This window comes from Sitophilus oryzae, unplaced genomic scaffold (assembly GCF_002938485.1).
Source record: "Sitophilus oryzae breed Bouriz unplaced genomic scaffold, Soryzae_2.0 scaffold_813_pilon_pilon, whole genome shotgun sequence".
Classification (NCBI taxonomy): domain Eukaryota; kingdom Metazoa; phylum Arthropoda; class Insecta; order Coleoptera; family Curculionidae; genus Sitophilus; species Sitophilus oryzae.
Window position 1 is genome coordinate 362,609 of NW_022147432.1, and position 22,612 is coordinate 385,220.

Here is a 22,612-nt window from a genome sequence, read left to right on the forward strand (position 1 = left end):
CAATTGGTACGACATTTAGAAATGAGGTACGGCCAAGCTCATTTGGAACATGTCTATCATTCCCAGCTAAAAAATCGCATTCAAAAGTCAAATGAGTCTCTGCAGGAGTTTGAAGCCGACGTAGCCCGCCTCGTTCGCCTTGCGTACCCTGCTACGCAAAGAGAATGTTATGGAGCGGTTGGCAGTACAGGCATTCTCCGACGGCTTACGTGACAACGAGACAAGACAAGCACTTCTCCTAGCCCACCCAACGCACTTGGTGGATGCTTTAGCACGTGCCCTAGAATTTGAGACCGCGAAACAAAGTTCTCGGTCTTTAGGAAGAGCACGGGCCATCGACGAATGTTCCGACGAATCCGTGGAAGGGATTGTTCGGACCAGTACATGGGCAAGTATGTGACCAGTACATGGGCAAAAAGGGACCGATTCGTTGCTGGAACTGCGGACAGGTGGGACACGTGCGGAGCCGTTGTAAGGAGAAGAACGAAGAATCGGCTTCGTCGAGGTCGGAAAACTACTAAGGGTCGAAATGAAGGGGCACACGTCGACCTGTACCCAACATGCCCCAACGAAAACTGTTCAAGTCGCCTCGCTACAACACAAATTCAACAGCATTTTTGTGGATGGTTTTGTTGATGGAGAGTTCCGGACCATGCTGTTGGATACAGGTGCGACGAAAACTATCATCAGACCGGACATTCTTAAAACATCGAAGAAGGTTAAAACAACACAATGGCGACTACGTACTGCTACGGGGGGCTCCGCTACTGTCCATGGCGAAGTAAACCTTAATTTTGTTATTGGGAGCACCAGTTTTGAACATCCAGTGTTAGTAGCAGATATCGAAGATGAACTTATTCTCGGAATGGACATCATGACCACTAGAGGTTTTGAGCTAAACCTCAAACAAGGAATTTTGAAAATAAATGAAGAAGAAGTGGTTCTGCATCGAAAATGTGAGGAGACGCTTCGCGTGGTGGTAGCAGAAGATGTTTCGATCCCTGAGCGCTGTGAGATATTTTTGGATGGTTGCCTAGAAGGTAAAATGAATAATGGGAGTATTATTCTGTTGGAGCCAAGGAACCATGACAGCGAAATAGGACGAGGGATCGCTGTTGGAAAAGCCCTGCTACGAGCGAAGAAAACTGTACCGGTGAGAGTAATGAACACGAATTATTATTCTGTATCCTTGAAGAAGGGAACCCTCTTAGGGTACTGTTGTTCGGTCTCCTCAGTCGTTCGAAGCGTGGAAGCCTCCAAAGTTTCGACTTCAAAAATTCCGGACAAAATGGTGAAGGAGTTAGTAAACGTTAAAGGATTATCTCCCGAAAATAGAAGAAAATTGAGAAACCTGATAATCAAGTATCAAGATGTGTTTGATAAAGGAGAAGCAGGACAGAGAGGTCGTACCAATTTAGTACAACACAAAATTGATACCGGAGATGCACGACCAATCAAACAAAATCCGAGAAGACTTCCGCTCGCCAAACGTGAAGAAGCTGATAAAATCCTTCGAGAAATGAAAGAAGAGGGTGTCATCGAACCATCTAACAGCCCGTGGACATCGCCGGTAGTACTAGTAAAGAAGAAAGACGGTACCACCAGGTTCTGTGTTGATTATCGGCAGCTCAATAATGTTACCAAGAAGGATAGTTATCCCCTGCCGAGGATAGACGATACTCTAGACACGCTGGCGGGGTCAACGATATTCTCTACGTTAGATCTGAAGAGTGGATATTGGCAAGTCGACATGGCGCCGAAAGACAGTGAGAAGACAGCGTTCTCGGTGGGCTCCGGACTGTGGCAATTTACCGTCATGCCTTTTGGATTGTGCAACGCGCCAGCTACCTTCGAAAGACTAATGGAGTCGTTAAAGGGACTATCCTGGACTACCTGTTTAGTGTACCTGGATGACATCATAGTGGTTGGGAAATCCTTTGACGATCATCTGAAGAATTTGGAAGAAGTTTTCAAGCGACTAGGGAGCTCTGGTTTGAAACTTAGCCCCAAAAAATGTCATCTGTGTCAAGAAAAGGTACACTACTTGGGACATGTAGTCTCCTCCCAAGGAGTTGCGGTAGATCCACAGAAGACCAAGACAGTGGAAGAGTGGCCAATACCTAAAGATAAACATGAACTACGAAGCTTTTTGGGACTATGCACATACTATCGCCGCTATGTACAGGGTTTCGCCACCATCGCAAAACCATTGACCAGACTTACCGAAGGCGAGAGGCGTTTCTCTTGGGACTCATATTCTGACGAGGCATTCCGAAAATTGAAGAAGGCCCTGACTAGTGCGCCCATACTTAGCTACCCTCTTGGCAACGGAAACTTTATATTGGATACCGACGCTAGCAATGTTGCGTTAGGCGCTGTTCTGTCTCAGATCCAGGATGGTCAAGAAAATGTCATTGGTTATTTTAGTAAGACCTTGTCAAAACCGGAAAGGAACTATTGTGTAACCAGACGAGAATTACTAGCAGTAGTTAAAGCAGTGGAACACTTCTACAAGTATCTCTATGGAAGAAAGTTCTTGTTAAGAACAGACCATGCTGCTTTGAAATGGCTGTTGCAGTTTAAGAATCCTGAAGGGCAGGTAGCTAGATGGATTGAACGATTACAAGAATTTGACTTCGACACAGAACATCGACTGGGGCAATCCATCGGAATGCCGACGCACTTTCCAGAAGACCTTGCGCTAAGGACTGTAAGCATTGTTCCCGAGCAGAAGAGAAAGAAGTGAAACTCCTAAGAACAACTGTGGTTAATGATAGTTGGCAACCCGAAGATCTTGCAAATGACCAAACCAGTGACCCAGAATTAGGTTTAGTAATTAACTGGAAAAACACAGGCCAAAGACCAACGTGGGAAGAAGTTTGCAGATATTCGTCGAACGTAAAGTCGTACTGGGCCCAGTGGAATTCCTTGGTAATAGATAACGGACTACTTCGCCGTGTGATCGAGAGACCGGAGGGACAAGAAGAGAGAAGGCAGATCGTCATTCCAAAGGAAAGGGTCCCAGAAGTCTTGGTTTGGAGACCAGAAGTTTGGAGGAAGGACATCTTGGTGTTACCAAGACACTTGGCAAGCTGCGTGAACGGTTCTACTGCGTGAACTGCAAAGAAGATGTGAGGGCCTGGTGTAAGAAATGTTACATTTGCGCAGCCATTAATGGGCCACAAAAGCGTGGTAAAGCCCCTATGCGCCAGTACAATGTTGGTAGTCCCTTCGAACGAATAGCGATCGACGTGGCTGGTCCTTTTCCGGAGACGAACGATGGCAACAAATACATTGTGGTAGTAATGGATTACTTCAGCAAATGGGTCGAGGCCTACGCGTTGCCAAATCAAGAAGCGTCCACGATTGCTGATGCCCTTGTTAAAGAATGGATCTGCAGGTTTGGTGTTCCCATGGAGCTTCATTCAGATCAGGGAAGAAACTTTGAGTCCAATCTGTTCCAAGGCGTACAGACGCCTTGGAACAGATTGGACTCAAAGTTTCTTTCTTCCTCACAGGAGGTCCTTAACATCCGCAAGACCAGGACGACTGCTCTGCATCCACAATCCGATGGGATGGTTGAACGCACGAACAGAACCATCAACCGTTATTTGGCCAAAGTAGTCTCTGACCACCAAAGAGACTGGGACAAATTTCTTCACCTGTTCCTGTTGGCCTATCGTTCATCCGTCCAAGAATCTACAGGGCAAACTCCAGCCAGCATCGTTATGGGACGGGAAGTACGCCTACCTTGTGATCTGAAGTTCGGTTGTCGACCGGGAGAATATGTCGCTGGAGAAGATTATGTCCACACACTACGTCAAAGGATGGACGCCATCCATCAGCGAGTCCGCCTAAATATTCAAAGCGCTAGTGACCGAATGAAGGAGCACTACGACATTCAAGCTGAGCATGGGGATACCAACCAGGAATTTGGTGTGGCTATACAACCCGCAGAGACGTCGTGGGTTATCTCCGAAGCTACAATCCTCGTGGGAAGTGCCATACGAAGTCATGGATAGGATTAATGACGTCGTATACCGTATCAGAAAATTGCCAAAAGGAAAACCGAGGGTAGTCCATTTCAACCGTTTGAGCCCCTACCAAGGCGAAATAGAAGATCGTGCTGGGACCGTGAGAACCTGCAGCTTTGATCCCCCTGATTCGGAGATGTCCTTTGACGATTTCATGGCCCGATACAACAGCAGTGAGAAGGCTCGCTATGGTGTAACCAAAGAAGATCAACGAGACCTCTTTTCCGTGCCTCCTGATTATTCGCTCGCTCATTGTGTGGCCCGAGATTTGCGGATGTCCAGAGGAATCGCTGCGACGTTCAATGAGAGGTTTGGGCGTCTCGGAGAACTACGCCGACAGGATCCAGAGGTTGGAAGCGTCTTGAGGCTAACCGACAATGCACATGGTCAAGCAAGGCACATTTTCTACCTAGTCACCAAGGAATGGTCTCCAAGTAAGCCGACTTATCTCAATCTATGGAAGACCCTGATTGAACTGAGAGAAGCCCTGCTAAACAACAACATTACACGATTAGCCATTCCGAAGCTGGCGTGTGGACTCGATGGTTTAAGTTGGCGTACAATCCGGAACATGATTGAAGTCTTGTTCAGATTTACGGGAATCGAGATCCTCGTTTGCTGCTACAACCCAAAGCTGAGATCGGGAGAGAAAACTGTAGACTGCTATTTCTACCAGACTTCTCAATGTACCAGGGGCCAGCTTTGCAAATACCTTCATTCACCGTGTACATCTCGGGACGAGCATGTACCTAAGAAGGGGGCAGTGTTGCGGACCCGTGTGGACTCGACCTAACCTAACTATATGTTCCGCTGTTCCGCCCTCAGATGACTTTAACATTGCATTAAAGAATAGACACCGTAATGATTCATTCGTTCGAGAAGAATCGAGACCCACTAGAATGGACTAGTACATACGAGAACATTCGAAAACCTTCTCTATGCACCTAACGATCTATGGACTATTCTAGATTTATTTTGCTGTAGGTATAAAAGCCGGCGGCAGTGGCCTAGAGAGGGCAGTTATAAATATACCAGTGCAGTTGACGCGCTAAAATTCAAAATAATTTCTTAGTTATAAATCGTTTGTAAATAGTTCTATAAGTCTTTTATCGTTATTGTTTTTGTTAATTAGTGTTAAATAAATAGTGACTTTCTATCCACACGGAACCGACGAAAAACGTAACAGTATTATATGTAAAAATTAGAGTCAATCAAAAGTGTAGTAAACATTTTTCGTAAGATTATTGACATACATGTTACAAAGTATATTTTTACAATCCTTTTTATAAAGTTACAACCTGAATAAAATTTATTTTTAATGATTTTAAAGTTTGACCGACATGCACAAATTGTTGGCATTTTTTTAAACAAGTAAAATTAGGAAATATATAAATTTGTAATAGGTACTTTCAAGAAATATAGTTAACTGTAAGTGCTGTATTTTAACAATCTATCAAAAATCAAAATCATCAGGATAATATTAGGTATTGATTTTCAGACAAGAATTAAATTACAGTGATGGTCAAAAGCATTTAGATATTGCTTTGAAATCTACAGATAAGGTATGGCAGTTTCATTTTAAAGAACAAGATGTTAAAGTTTGTGATAAAATTGTTATCAGAAATACTGTCCACTTCAGTATTTACATAGGAAAATGTTGGAGGATGAAGCTCTACCTACTGCCTCAGGTTAATTTAAATTCTGAATTGCAACAACAGCAATAAGCAAGAAGGGCACCATTAAATGAATATTATACACAGAAAGAGTAATGTTGTGCACATAAATATTAACATTTTGTAGAGCAACAACAGAATAAAAAACCAAAATATGAGCACCAGCAACTAAAACAGGAACCATTAAATGAATATTATACACGTAAGTACAATTTGATCGAATAAAAATGGCGTCAGCGATGCCTATGAAATGAAGATTGCTTTCATTTTATATGTAAAATGATATGGAGAATGTCATCGAGATGTTCATTTCCAAGCCGTGTGGACGCCGTGTTTTTTCGATCATACAGTATTATTATACACATAAATAGTAATATTATACACATAAACATCCCTTGATAAAGATCAACATTTTGTAGAGCAATAACAGCATCAAATAATGGAAATAATGGACCCTATTGCTCAAATCAAAAACAAAATCTCAGCATTACCAATTTATTGGTTATATCAATAAAAGAAATTATTGAGTTTATGAGTCTAGATCCTACAAGCAAGCAGATCTATCACATAATTTTAAATGAAGATTTATCTATTATAGTATGTATAAACACTTTGCATTTTTTATTCAATGTTGTAATGAATTAAAAAATTGCAGGTAATTTATTCTAATAACGAAAAAAAAACTTTGGATCAAAAAATATTTTCTTCTGATGAGGTTTATGAATATTAAAGTCTGTTGGGAAGTTTGGCCATTATGTGTTGGTATACAATTTATTTATGGTGTTACAGTAGTTAAACCATCCGAGTACGAAACATGTTTAAAATCCACTATTCTTAATGAATGGTAACTACCAACTTGAGAGGAAGCTAAGAGAAAGGTTGTATTGGGTGGACTACAAGGAAAAGGGACATATACATGAGGATCTGGAAGGGCTATAACATTACGTCTCAAGCCATGGGACAATAGAAAACGAATTTCAAAGGAAAATATTACAATACGTGGGATGCAAATTATAGTGCAAAGAATTGAGAAAAAGAATTATTAAAAGTAGTTATTGTTACGATAGTTAAACCATCCGAATAACCAAATATATTTAAAATCCACTATTCTGAATGAATAGGAACTACCAACTTGGGAGGAAGCTGCGAGAACGATTCTATTGGGTGAACTACAAGGAAGACATGAGCATCTGGAAGGGCTATAAAATTATATTATTTCACGTCCCAAGCCATGCAAGCCATGTTGGAATAGCTGGGAGTGAAAAGAAGATAATACTGCACACGATTCTTGTCTAGAAGTAGTTGATATTAAGGTAGTTAAGCCATCCGACTATCGCACATTTAAAATCCACTATTCTGAATGAATGGCAAAACGTAAATAAATACTTGTACAATATTAAATTATATTATATTGGCTTAATTTTTATACTAAATAAAATGTGTTACGTTATTTTTGACCTGCATTATATTTATTTAAATCCCATATCATCAATTAAACTTTTAATAAAGTTTTCCTAATTATAATTAACATTAATTTTAAACTAAAGCTTTTTCATCTTGAATGAGATTTACGAAATAACTTATGAGAAACAATAAAAAAGAGGCTCAGTCTATTGCTTCTGAATAATCGATAATAAAACCACATATTGACTTACTTTTATACTAAATAAATGTAGGTATGAAGTTATTTTAAAGCTGCATTATATTTATTTTAAACCCATCACCAATTATTACTTTAAATAAAATTTTTCTTAATTATAATTACCATTAATTTTAAGCTAAAACGATCAGAATATTTTTTCGTCGTCTTGAATGACATTTGCGAAATAACTTATGAGAAACAATAAAAAAGGGCCTAGTCTATTGCTGCTGAATAAAAATCTGTAATTTATTTCATGCAACATGAAAATAAAATTGTATTTTTTTGAAACCCGCGGCTTCGCGTTTGCTTCACGTCAAATATTTATGTCTTGAATCATCTGTTCTAAAATGTTCGGCGCATATCTTAAATTTTAGGATCTTGCTACAGCAGCGCTATCCTAATTCTTCCCTTTTTTGACCATTTTTTAATGCACGGAGTTATTTCTCCTTACCTCTACACTCCATAGTTTTAATTTATGGCAAATGCTGAATCTCTGCAAACCTTAATCAAGCCTTAATCCAAGCACGTGTGTTTGGAGTTTTAGGTGTGGATTAACACGACAGGATCGGGCTAAGCCTTAAGCAGATTTCTGAAATATAATACTAAGGGCTGGCAAAGGTTAGTCTTGGGTCGAGATTTCCGTATGTAAGAAGAGTACTATGCGTTTATAATGTACTGAAGAAAGAGAGGACAGTGTAAACACGTTGCCAAACGTATGAAATAAACCGAGAAACTGTGCACATCGCTAAGAGACGTGGAAGGGGATATAGCAGATTTGTCGCAGTTGACCGGTCGACCCAATCAATACCTCTGTCAGTACTTAAAGTTCTAGGGAGAGGTGTACGTCATGCATTCAGCGTCGCGATTTAATTACGTCTCGTGATACTTGATTTGTTTATTTATTAACGAGTCGTTGTAATTTTCCCTATAGCTTGAATTTTTTTAAGTGCAAGCTAGAAACACTTGCATTTTTGGTAAAAATAAGTGGAATTGAGTGGGTGTTCGATAGTGGTTGCGCTATTAGAACTCTGAATTCAAAAATCGATATCTCGAAATCTATTAGAAATAATAGATTGTAGTTTTTTTAAGAACTTTGTTAATATTTCTGCTGTATTTCCTTTGTAGACAGTATGTGAAAATCTTTATCAATAAAAAAATTACACGATTGCTGAAAATTGCTATGCTCTAAAAGTAAATGGATGGATTGTTTACAATTTTTGAATGGAAAAAACAGCCTTATCGAATTTTTCTTATGTAAACATATTGTAAAATATCCGATCTTGAAAATAAAAAAAAGTTTCTATATCTAAAGTGGTTCTTGAGTTATGACCTGTTATGTGTAAAAAAGTTGAGTTTTTAAATTATCGCGATTACTGACGTTTTCTCGTTATAAAAAAAATGACACCCTAGCGATATCCTTATAATTCCATTTCAGATGCTCAGAAACATTACAAACCTAATGATTTTATCTAGTTATCTCTTGAAAAAAAAGTCTTTTAAAAATAAGCGGTTTGCGATTTTACTTTACTTGATAGGGAAAGGCGTATCGGCAACGCCGCAACAGCACACCGTCGCGCGTTGCGTCGGTCGGTCGCATTTCTCTCACTCCGACTTAATAAGATCCCTATGCGATTTACTTCCACATATGTAAACGCCGACCCAAAAGTAACAGTTGCCAGCACGGTATATATTTCCTTCAGCCACACACCCGCTTTTCCCGACATCTGAGAGCGACCCGAACAGTACAGCGTGACAGCGTAATATACTCTTAAGTACAGTACGTCTGTCCGTTCTGTGGCTACGGGGTATCCGGGAGAGGGGAAACGATATTCTCTCGATGTTTTTCGTAAAAAATTAGACGACGCGTCCCATCAATAAAAATTCGACAAATTTGCAAGTAGCCAATAAAATGAGTGGGCGGAGCGATTTGCGGTAACGTACTCGTCAAGTCGACGTATAAAATATATTGCTGTTTATTTAAATGTTTTTTGTCCGCATTCCTTTCATAGACACAGATCCCACAGACGAACTGTATTTGAGCTTTCAGGTATTCCGTCGTTCTTTGCTTCTTTTCCATGTTTCATATCTTGAAGCGCCTTTTCTACTTTTTCCAAGAAAGAACTTTTTTCTAAGAACTTCTGGGATGTCGTCTTGTGGTAGGGGCAGTATTTCTTCTTGGTGTATGTTTTTTGGAGTTTTATATAGGTCGTTATAGAATTTTGTTACTAGGCTTATTATTTCGTTTTTGTCTGTTATTCTGATATTGTCGTGTGTTAATGCGATTAGCTGCTTCTTTTCGATCAGCTTAAATAGTAGAAATACTTGTAAAAATATATATTTAAAAAAATGCTCTCATTATGTAGTCGAAAACTTTTCAAAATAACTTCTTTTTATAATAATAGTTGAACGACTCACAAACTAAACCTATCCATAAAGTTATTGGCGTGGAAGAAAAAACGAAAACGGATATATATCGAAAAATAGGTCATCTTCGTCATAAATTTCCGACATGGCGGATTAGAAAGCCATTCCGAGGTTATAACGGCGGCGTATGCGAAAGGGAATCGAAATTAAAAACAATATTTTAGCGCTGCGGATGAGTCCGTTTAGGCCTTATCGGTCTAATACAGCCGAAAACTATGGTAATCCGGCCGCAGAAACCCCCATTGATCAATAAGGCCCTTTTGGCGCACGGAAGGCACGCGTAAGGGCTTTGTGCCGGCTTCTGTGTGTGTATCTATGGTTCTCGCTGCGTATAACGCAAGTGGGTGCGGAGGGTTGGCACTGGGGGAGGGAAGGGTGGACGTTATGCCTATAGGGATTAACTAGGGGTCGGTCTGTTAAATTATAGTGGAAAAAAATAATAAGGATGTTTGTTGTGTTTGAGTGGTGGCCGTGGCTCGCTGGTATGTGTGTTCGACACTTAGTTGGTCTGTCTTTTTACTCATTTAAAGCAAATTTTTGTTAAAGTAAATGAAGTGACCGTCGAGCCGTCATCGTCACCGCAATAGCAAAGTATAGTCGCCGTCAACAATAATTGAGATTAGAATTATTATTAGATTTCATACACTCAGATGCAAAAACCGCAACGGAAATTTTTGTCGTCAAAATTAATGTTATGTATTTTTTTATTTTTAGCTCTATTTTCCTGATTTTTTTAGCTGTATACCGGGTGCGTCTCAAAAGTGGCTCACCCCTATAACTTTTTAATTTTTTCAGATAAAACAACGAGATTTGGTATGTTACTATATGACATAAATTGGGATTGATTGACGTATTCAATTGTTTTCGGTCACTTCCGGTTTCACCGCAACTTTTGATTTTTAAGTGGCACCCTCGGTATTTTTTTACTTTATTCGATTGAAAATGACACTCTGAATTGAATGGCATATCATATGTCAATTTTTGACATATAGCTACTCAAAAACAAATTGTATTTTAAATTTCAATCCAGAGTTAAAAACACTAATTTTTAATTAAGGAGCCTGGGAAAAATAGATTTGATCGTCTAAAGTTTTTAGTTTTAGTGTCTTGTCCTGGCCGGCTAAAGATGCCGAAATCGTATTTGGAAAAAGCATTTTTTTACGAATAATTTGATACCACACACTTGGTATTTTGAGTCAAATTGTCGTTATGAACCGCATGTTACAATTTCAAGTAAATCATATTGGAAAATGTCAAAAGTTGACATATGATATGTCACTCGATTCAGAGTGTCATTTTCTAACGAATAAAGTAAAAAAAATACCGAGGGTGCCATTTCAAAATGAAAAGTTGTAGTCATTTCCGGTGAAACATGTGAGTTTATAAACTCAACTCCACAATCTCCAGTTGCAAAAAAGATATTAAAATGTATTCGCCGCGAAAATATTTTGTTCTAAATCGAATTCCATTTAAAATAACAAAGATGCTACCACTTTTCGAATGATCCGGCAACACTGTAACGCTGATACTATTTTAGATAGATGGAGAAGGTGCCTTTATATAAAAATCAAAATTTTTAAAAGAATCCTATCACCGGTCCTCCTATTACCATCACCGGAAAGTTGGTTACTATTAGCGATTAGATAGCTAACTTTTGAGTCATAAGAATATTTCGAGATTTTTCATTTTTTCCTTCCATTATAAGCTTAAAGCTACCTAAAATTCAAATTTTGAAGTTTGTGACACATCTAGAAGTACCTACTTTAGAATTTTGATGACGGCGAGTGAGTCACTGGCGAACTTAAAGAAGTTTGACTAGAAAAAAATCATAATCCTTGAATTATTGTTTAAGATATGTATTTAATATTTTACAATCAGAATATTAACGAAAATAAAATAACAAAATTATGCCCCGAGGCAGCCTCGAACACAGGCCTCCCGGTGTACTAGCGGAATACTTTCGCGCCGCGCTATCAAGCCTCGCTCGATATATGTTCAAGCCTAGTATATATTAAACTAAAAAAAATAAATAGGGACTTCATTACAAGTTAAAGTCTGACTAGAAAAAAATCATAATCCTTGAATTATTGTTGGTACATTGATATATAAATAAAATCAGAAGATTAATTCGGGACTCCGATTAATTGTAGTTTTCTACCTTTTTCTCGACTGGAAAGCCAGTTACCGGTAGCGGCTAGACAGCTCACTTTTAATCCATAAGGATATTTCGAGATTTTTCATTTTTTCTTTTGGTTATAAGCTTAAAGCTACTTAAGTTGGAGTTTATGACACATCTAGAAGTACCTTAGAATTTTGATGATCTGTCAGTGAGTCAATGTCGAAATTAAACAAATTTGACAAGCGATAATTCATAAACTATGAGGGATAATTACTAGATATTTTGGTAACCTAGCCAGCTATAGTATGTCTTCAAGTGCAGTGAAAATTAATGTTCTTGCTTTATCCACAACGAAGTTACAGGGCGGTGAAAAGTGCCGCTAATACCACAGATTATACAGATTATAAACTTTGTTTTTTCTTTATTGTTTTTCGTGGTTTCAATTTTCGGAATCGGGCACTAGTTAGGTTACTAGTTTGCGCCTGTTTGCGCACATAGCACGTGGGCGATGGCCTCTAAAATTGTGCACAGCGCCTGACCGGCCCAGTTATTAGGATATCGGAAAACCGAATAGCGTCATGCAGTATTTACGCGTACCTTATTTTGACAGAGAGAGATATCGGTAAACCTAATAGCGTCATGCAGTATTTACGCGTACCTTATTTTGACAGTTACGATATGCGCGAGTCAATTTTTAACACAACGCCCGCTAATAACGTTACCGCCTGACGTAATTTGCGGATCAATTACACCAAGCGCTATTTCTAAATAACGTTTAAAAATTGCTCAAATGGGCATGTGCGGGTATTTGATAACCGGGTCCGGCCGCACGGTGGGGTATTAGCATGAAAAAGGTGATCGAAATTCGAAAAAGCAAATGTGTTTAAGATTTCCCAAAAAAAGATAAGTGATAAGTTAAATCATGTCTGCCATGAATGACATTGCTATGGGTGTGTTTCGTTGCATTCATTTGTTTCAACGAAACGTCAAAGTTGTTACTTCTCACAGATAAGAGGTAAATGGCTAAATTTTATGTTTAAAATTATAAATTGTTTTTGTTCTTGTGCTCTTTTTACGTTTATATTATTGTTTTGATTGAAAATGGCTCAGCAAGCTGCAGGTATGTATTCTACAAAAACGTATTATTTATTTTGATATTCTCTATACTAACGGTTTTTTTTGCAACTAAAAGTTAAGGGTTCAGAAAATTTGATTAAATTTGTGACATTTTATTATACTTAGAGATTTAGTTGCGCATTTCGAAGAATTTAGCATATTGTCTATATACGTTTTACTTAGTAAACATTGGACTTTCATACAGTAAAAATAAAATACTGCGACTTTTTGCGACTTTGCTGATAAAGTAAAACATTCTTGGTTTCCTCTAATTTGCCAATCAGTGATATACTAATGCGAGGTGTAAACCGCGATGGCATTGTTGTGTACAAAGCGATCGCATTAGTGCCATTAGCAGTATAGCACAATTTGGCATTAGTAGCGACTTTAGTGGTATGGGCATTGCTCGCGGATCAGTCATAGCATTAGTAGTATTAGTTGCGATATTACTACTGGCATTAGTGGCATTGACCGTGGAAACACTGGAACAGTGATTTTTCTTTCTTTTTTTTAGAATCGACGAATTATCCTTTATTTTGTTCATATTATTTCCTCTTTAATTAAAAATAGCAATAATTTATATAAGGTCTACATAAAAAAATTTCGATCAACTATCTGTGTCAAATACCCCACTGTGGGCCGGCGAGATCTTTTATTTTAGGTTATGTTTGAATTGTTTTGAATTATTACTTTTGTTTTATTAGGTAATTTGTTATTTAAGTAGCTGGGATTAGTTTTAATTAAATAAATATGGCCCAAAATATGCATTCCACCTCTTTCAATATTAAAGAACCTATAAAGAGGCTTACAGCAGATGACGACTTAGCCCTTCTAAAAGAATTTGTTGCCCCAAACCCACTGGCAGATGTTGAACAATAAAGCACTGGAAATAAGCACTTTAGCCCTTTAGTTTTAAAATACCTAGTAAACAAAACAATTTCAAAGTTTTAAATTCAAAGTTAGGTAAGTTTAAATAGCGGACGAGACGCGAACAGAATTCTTTCCGATTCGATAACTATAAATGAAGAGAATTAATACCACCTCACGTAAAGGAAATAACACCTGGCGTTATTAACGTCCATGCACGCTATTCGGCTTACCGATATCTCTCTATTATGCTGTTTATTGTTAAAATATGCGAGTTTATTTTTGCGCACAGGAAATTTTACTCGTTTGCTCATCGTCATAAAAAACAATTTTCGTAACACGAATTAGGGATAAGATTTTTATCTGTATACATATGGTATACCTAATCTGTGCTAATACCTTCGAGAAAAGAATGAAGGATGGTCTACGGCTGTGCTCGACTTGGCGTGTGGATGTGGTCAGTTTTAATAATAATATGTCTATATTTAAACTAAAATTATTATAATCATTTATTGAACATACCTTATTGTTTTTTTCTGTGTACGGTACTCGATTATACTCCAAATAGAAAATAGGTGTTTAAATTAATGTCATAACATTTTAAAAATTAGTTAGTTAAATTTTTAGCATACACAGCCACGTAGTGTAATTTTATCTACTACGCTAATTGATATTGATATATAACCAACCATGTAATAATACTCAATTTGCGTGTCCGTTTTTACCCGCCATTTATCCACGTTTATTTTTCGATATACTGTTTCAATATGGAAGCCCCACGATCGCGGAGGCTCGTATTACTCCTATTTCGTTTTGAAAAATGCGCGTGTCTCGGCACGCCGGCCAATTTAAAAGGGGGACACGTGATCGAATAAAAATCGCGATTCATTTTTTACTTTTTTTACAGATGATAGTCGCGAATTCAGTATGTAGTCGGTTTAGTGGCACAACAATCAATAAAAACCGTTATTTGCATGCGCCTTGAAAATGATACATTCTTTTCCAAAAGTATTTCGTTTTTAGCCGACCATACCAATATAGGTATGGTAGGTTATTAAGATCGGCAAAAAAGGTTTTTTTAATTTCACTCAAAACGAGTTATTTGGGTCATAAATGACGTAAATACAAAATATTTTCATGTTGTCTATCTGTCTCTCTGTTTGTCTGTCTGTCCGTGTGTCTGTCTGTCCGTCTGTAACACGATAACTCAAAAACCGCTAAACCGATTTTAAGCAAATTTAGCACAAAAATACTGTGGCACCCGAGAATATAGCCATTAGTTTTTGATGGGGGTGGGGGGTTGGTAAGGGGGTATGGGAGGGGGTATGGGAGGGGGTTAAAAATTAAAAAAAAATCGTAACTCCAAAATTACAGTAGCTAGCGAAACGCGGTTTTCAACGGATTAGGAATAATATTTGCAACAAAATTTGTAATAACATCAAAATAACTCAAAGTCGCAGTTTTTGAGATAAAAAAAATTGGAAAAATTCCTTTACTTTGAAACTAAAAGAACTGCTTTCCAACTTTTTATTAACATATTTTAGTATGGGAGGCTATACGTGCCTCCCGGCGCCAATTTTTTACCTTATTATGGTTATACGGTTATCAGTTTCAAGTTTTGTCTGAAATTTTTATTGTTACGGAACATGGTTCCAAAAAAATATCAGTTTTATTTTCACCAAATTAACCAGCATAACAAGGCTTGTTGTTCTGGCTTAATTGTCTATTATAGTCTGTTCAACGACAAAATCCTTGACATTGATAGATGTGTCTGTTATTTTAATTTCAAAATAGTTTATTTTATTTTACAAAGAAATAAGTTGGTACAATTGAAACGCATACATTTCCGTCACTCCAATAATATTGAAAAATATGATCTGTTATTTTTTTAAATAAACCAGTAAAACTGGTTAAAACAACAAGAGACGACGCCATGACAGATTTATATACAGGGTGATTCAAAAAACATATGCCCACGAGAGATGGCATATACCTCACATTAAAATAAGATTTATATTTCATATCAACATATGTATATAGGTCCGATTGTGCGCTTTATTTCGTAGCTACAGGGTGTTAAAGTCTTTTAGTGAGTCGAATGAAATTTTGAGGGTAATGTTACTATAAGTACATATTTTAATGCTAGTGTCGATAAATTCACCAGGGACGTGCATATATTTTGGAATAGATATAAAAACATGTGCGCCACTGACTTTTTTCTTTTCATAATTGTGTAGGCCCTTTAATGCTAATTTAAAGTTATCTCTTGATATTTTGTCGAATTCGGCCTCCTTGATAAGATAAACGCAATTTTATTAATCACAATTAAAATTAAAATAAAAATGAAATTCATAAATTATATATTTTACCTAATTTATTATTAAATATTATTAGCCTTAGTTATTATTACTATTAGTCCAACTTACAGAAATTTTAAATAAAAAATATAATAGTGTTTAAAATAATTACAAAAAACCTAATTTTAAGAAGTTTTAACATCCTGTAACTCTAAAACTATGCATTTTTATACCCATGTTTATAGGAACTTTGTTTCATATTTTTTGACGAGGAAACAATGAGTACTTATTTAAAACTTTTGCAAGTTAATGATATTATTTTTTTTCGAGGGGTGAACAGCTGCAGGTATACAGGATTTCCCAGGAAGTATACAGGATTTCCCAGGATTTATGATGGAATTCCAGGAGGTATGGGGGAGATCTAGGACGAGATAGCTCGAAAAAATACGCATTAAATCACGAATATTGACCTCGTTTTGATTAAAATCACACAATAGGCTAAGTGCAAAACAAATAAATTTGAATTAAAACACTTACAGGTTCATTCAGAACCTCGCAATTAGTGGAATAAATTAGTGGTTTCAATTACACTTCATACTTTTTAGTTTACGATCATTCACATTGTTTAAAAACACAATTAAAATTAATAGAATATCCTAGCAACAGCTTGAGTTAGTCAGTTGTATAGGGTTGTATCCATAGAGGAAGCCTAATATTTAACTTATAAAACAATCAACTTTTGATTTCTAACAACAATTTTTCTTGACGGAAGATTATGAAAGATCAAAATGACATTTCTCGCAAATTTTGAAGTATAATTAGTGGAAAAATTAAAAGTTTGATAACTTTTCCTACTAATTGAAAATGTCTAACACTAATTTAGACGTTCTGAATGCTTACATTCAAATTAAAGGAATAAACTTCTACGCTAATTGAAACTACTAATTTATTCCACTAATTGCGAGGTTCTGAATGAAGCTTACAAATAATTAATAATAAAAGCCCCACAGACAAGAAGAAATAAAGAAAAAATGATCTATCGGAAATATAAGCGATTAGAAAATGCATGTTTTTACTGCAAACGCGTCCTTTTCCTGTCATTATTTGATGACGTCGCGACGCACTATGGGGTATTTTACCTCAAAACCTGGCCAATAATATTTTTATTTTTTTTTGCATTCTTCCGCCTTTTAAAACGTGAGAAAATAAAGAAATTGCTTCAAATTTTAATACATACCTAGCGTTTTTTTATTGACAAGATTAAGTCGAGACTCCCTCGAGTATTGACAATAACATGTCCATACTCGAGGGAGTGATTGCTCAGGTCATTTTATGGAGAAAAGTTCCCATAAACATAGGTCCAGAAATGCATTGTTTCTAAGATACAGGGTGGTGAAAGTGAAAAACACTACATTTTTATTCGATTAAAAAAAATTATAACTGCCAAACTCGCAAAAATTAGCAAAATTTCTTATCAAGGCCTTCTAAAGGAATACTTAAGCTACAAAACCACCCAGATTGATATACTTGATAAGGTTCGATTACATACTGAAAGTTTACATAAACATTCTGTTATAAATGAAATAATATGTCTATTATTGAACTAGCAGATTAATATTGTTCTAACTACAAAATAACAGTTATACTAAAGAGTAATACTCCATATTATACTCTAAACTAATATAAGATTAATAAAAGATCGCGATTAGTAAGAAAAACTAAGATACTTATTGTTAAGTAAATTTTGTAAAAGCACAGCGATACACAGCCCGTCTATTCCAAGAACAATTTGTGATTGGCGCGGATTGTCACGGGGGGACATTGACCCCTACCACCCACCCTCGAATACATTCATGTTTATACTAATAATTCCTGGTATCGGTTGGTTAATATCTTGAATTTAGATTTTTGAACATTGGCCAACTTTTTGGGTTAAATACCCCTTAGTGCGACGGTGGGTTCTAAAATCAAAGTTGACAGAGACATTTGTGTAATAATAATGACATATAACAGATGTCATTAGTATCCAGTGACGTCATAATGGTTCCCGCTGTTTTCTTTTGTTTCTGTTTGAATTAGTTTGGCGAGGATTACAATATTTGGTGTATAGCACGGTGTATTGGTTTTTTATACAAAAACACATAAATTAAGAAGCTTATTATCTGAAAGCAAAATAACACTGAACTCTCGACTGAACTGCTACGGACTAGGACTGATTTAAAATTGGAAGATAAAATGAATTTTAAGGCAGCTCAAAAAAGATGTTCAATTGAAGTCCTTGAATTATTTAATACTGTTGCTGAGGATGCAGGAATCAAGGAATAAATAAAATAACAAATTTAAGAATGATGAATATAGTTGTATGTTCCTATTTGGAAGAAAATTTGGATTTAAAAAGAAGGTTATATAATTTATGGTATTGTGTGTTTTCGTACGTATTTGGCGTAAATGGCTAATGATGAATAATAAGAAAATTGGAGAACATTTTATTTCAAGTAACTGTTACACATGCATCGAGTTGAACGCTCACGCTCTGATTATACCTTTTCGAGAAAATCCAAACCTCACAGAGGATACTATGTTCCTTCCTTTGCTTTTTAGCAGTCAAAGCTCTGAGAAAATATTCCGAGCCACAAGGTCCATGTCAACAACGCAATCTACGGTAGTAAATTATAGTATTAAAGACATACTGTAAAGATTGGACAGAATTAGATCGATTAATAATATTACCCATGATTTAAGAACTATACTTAATACGTTTCCCAAGAGAGCAGAAAAGATTTGAAAGTGTTCGTTCTAAGGGCCAAAACGATGCACAAATTGAAGCGCAGAGTGCAAATAATGAGGTGAAAGATATTGAAAATGTATTTACCGATCAATACATTGAGAATATTGTGATTGAATCTTTGCAGGAAGCACTTGCTGTAACTGAAAAGCTGGGAATGCAAGTTGAAAATTTTTATGGAACTCGACCACTATACCAAAAAATTCAGAAGAACGATCTGCAGTAAGTGATGAAAATGAATCTGTCATTGATGATTTGCAAATAGCCGAAGAAAGAATTTTTGAAAATAAAGAGGAAGAGATAAATGATTTAAGAATAGGAATCGACCAAACTAATGAGCAAAGCAAAAACACAATAGGCCTCAAAGGTCGCAGTGTTTCCGGCAGAGGACGGCCCTTTGTTGTGAAAAAAAAAACTAATGAGCAAACCAAACCAAACCAAACTCTTTTTTATCGAGTCGATTTTGAATACTTTTTTCAACATTCTGTAAAGTTTGAAACTAATTACAAATTTCCTATGCTCAATAGTATCAGGAATTCCCAAAAAATATATATGGGATTTCCCAGGAGGTATTCTGGAATTCCCAGGAGGTATTCAGGAATTCTTTAGCTATTAGGAGGTTTAGTGTACAGAATTTGGGTCAGCTGTTTACCCCTCCTTTTTTTAAAGGTTGCTATTACACTTGGATCGAGACAAATTAATAAAATTGCGTTTATCTCATCAAGGAGGCCGAAATCGGCAAAATATCAAGAGACAACTTTTAATCGGCATTAAACTGCTTACACTATTTCGCTAACAAGAGAAAAAAAGTCAGTGGCGTACATGCTTTTTTTAGAAAAATATTCCAGTGAAAACCTGATAACCCATATGCACGTTCCTGGTGAATATACTGACACTTTTTTAGCTTTAAAATATGTAGCATTTATAGTAACTTTTACACTCAAAATTTCATTCGAAACGCTAAAAGTACTCTAATGAAAATTATAATAAATCTAGTACAAATTATAAGGAATCTCCCCACGAGAGATGGCACATGTTTTTTGAAACACCCTGTATATAAACCCATCCATAGTAAAATTTAGTAAAATAAATAGATTGCTATGGAACAATAAAATATGTTTTGTTTTTGTTGTGATGTCAAAATCCAAAGGTCAATATTTGATTGATCATAGGTTATACATACGTATAGATCTATATAAAATATTAAACAAATTTGTTTGAATAGCGAGGAATTTTTCTCCTTAGGAGATGTATTTCAAAACATGACTACTTGTTATTGAAATCCCCTTGTCCTGTAATATATCTCCATCGTTCTGATAACCGTACAAGAAAAATTCTGTTTCAAATTCTCTCTTGCCATTCTCCATCAAACCTATTCATCTCGTTCCCCTCATTATTATTACGTATATACGTACGAATATCAATTACGTACGAATATCTCCCCCGTCATGTTTTCCTCCCCGTATAACTTGTTAGCTGAATCCCCCAGGATGTATTTGTATATGTGCCTTGGCAAAATTACAACTACCATACGTGAACAACAATGCCCGTTGTTGCCGACTTTACCTTGCATTGTAATATTGCACACATATGGCTAAAATTATTGCTTATTTTTGTTTTAAAGTTGATATACGGAGAGATACATTTTTTGGAAAAGTGTCAATAAGTATTTAAAATTTACCAAAGTTTGTCGTTTGTGAGCCGACATGTCGATTTTTTTTTTATTATTAATGTATATGAATACTAATGGTAAGTTTGTTCAACAAAATAAATTTTCCAATTTTCCAGTTCAGCTAACTAAAGTTGCCTATTTCATGCCTACAGATGAAGGGAAGAACCTAAATAGAGTAAGATCCCTGAGCGGTCTGACAACTTATTTTCACAAGGATGAAATGCAAAAATTATAATGCAAGAAGGGATAGCCTCTAAAAGAAAAATAAAAGAGGCTTTTTTAATACAATCTAATAAAAATAAATGTATTGCTTACGCATCTGTAGATGTTAGTAATGTATTGCAATCGCTTTATTGATTTTAAAGAACATAACATAAATAAACATAACATACGTAAAAATGAAAAATAATCATACAGAAATTTTGGGGCTTTTTGGTTTTACCTTACTAAGTAATTGTTATCAGGTAGTAATTGTTAATTTTGAAGTTTAACTTGATATCATGTCATTTTAACAGAACGTCAACGGTTTTCGTAGATGTATCTGTTTTAAAAAACTAAAGTGTTCTCGAATAGGTGAATTTAAATATTTTAAATAGTTTTTTCTTTGTTCTTTGTATTTTTTTTGCTTCCGACGACGGAAAGAGATAAACTTTCCGAAACGTTAAGCCGGGTCCACATATGTAGCATCTTGGTGTATCATATCTCCGTCGCGTTGCACCAACATGTATCATGATCGCTAGTTTGGACGCCGAATTAACGCGATCATATGGTACACCTTTTTGATACCGTATCTGATACATGCCAATCCGAATTTTGGCGCGTATCTTAACACTGCGTATCGGATACACGTATCACGATCTGTCATTTGGACGTGTTTTGATACAGTATAACGATACAATTGACTTGATACGCCTTGACCCGTCTTGAGGCGGTTTTTCTCCGATCATCAAAGGGGCATCGAGGGTTCCATCCTGATAATATAAATGAGAATTAATGAACATGATACGACGATACAAGGTGATTTGTTGTGCCGTCCACATACACTGATACGCACGCTTGTACGCTGATACGTATGAATTTTATAAGTATGGACGCTTACTTTGGCACGATATGCATATTCAGTCGACACAGCCCAAATAAACGTCCATACTTACGATACAAGCTCTTGATACGTGATACATGATCCTGATACAAGAGAGTGCTACATATGTGGACCCGGCTTTAAGCATTTTTTTGTTCGTTAGGCAAATTTGTATATCTGTAAAGCTACCTTCTAACAAGTACTTAGTTTCCGTTTGGGATTGACGCAGAAGTGTTTACAAAAAATAACTATTTTATTTTGTAGATTTTCTCGCAGTGGCGAAATGCCCATATTTCATAGGATTTTTTTATTGTAGTTTCTGTTACCTACTAAAATTTAACCTCTTTGAACCATCAATCTGAATCCAACGTGGTATGTATTTCTACCAAATTATAAATACCACTGAAAAATATACTTACGTAATAAGGTGTTATAAAGGCGACTATACTTATGTAGATGTCTATTATGTACATCGATATAGTTTTTTTTGGTAAGAGATATATCTATCTCATATATCACGACAAAATAAAGGTCGTACGTGTAAAGACGTGACCTTCGAAAAAACGAATTCCGCTCGTTTTTTATCCCCCTTTCTTTTTATAAAAAATGAGGATAGATAGAGATGAGGCAGTAGGTCAATAGGCTGATGGAGACAAATGGCCGAAGTAGAGTATCGCAAAGTACGTTTTTATGGTTCGAAAAGAATGGTTTTGGCTTGATAAAATACCGTACTTATTTTTTTCATAAATTGTCTACTGTAATCTTAGGAACTAATATATGTAGATTTATTGGTAGTGGTAAAAAATGGTTGGATAAATCAATTTAGGTCAATTAGGACTATTATTCAAAAAATCAGAATACTAATAAAATTGCTTTTCAACGATATATCATGTTCCTATACC

General features: G+C 36.3%; 1 long non-coding RNA gene across 1 annotated transcript; it reads left to right on the top strand.

Annotated features, from left to right (window-relative positions):
• The first annotated feature begins 6,045 nt into the window (after positions 1 to 6,045).
• LOC115889278 lies at positions 6,046 to 6,671 on the top strand. The gene is made up of 2 exons (XR_004051411.1): positions 6,046 to 6,304; positions 6,363 to 6,671. It is a non-coding gene; the product is annotated as an uncharacterized LOC115889278 (long non-coding RNA).
• Positions 6,672 to 22,612: the final 15,941 nt, after the last annotated feature.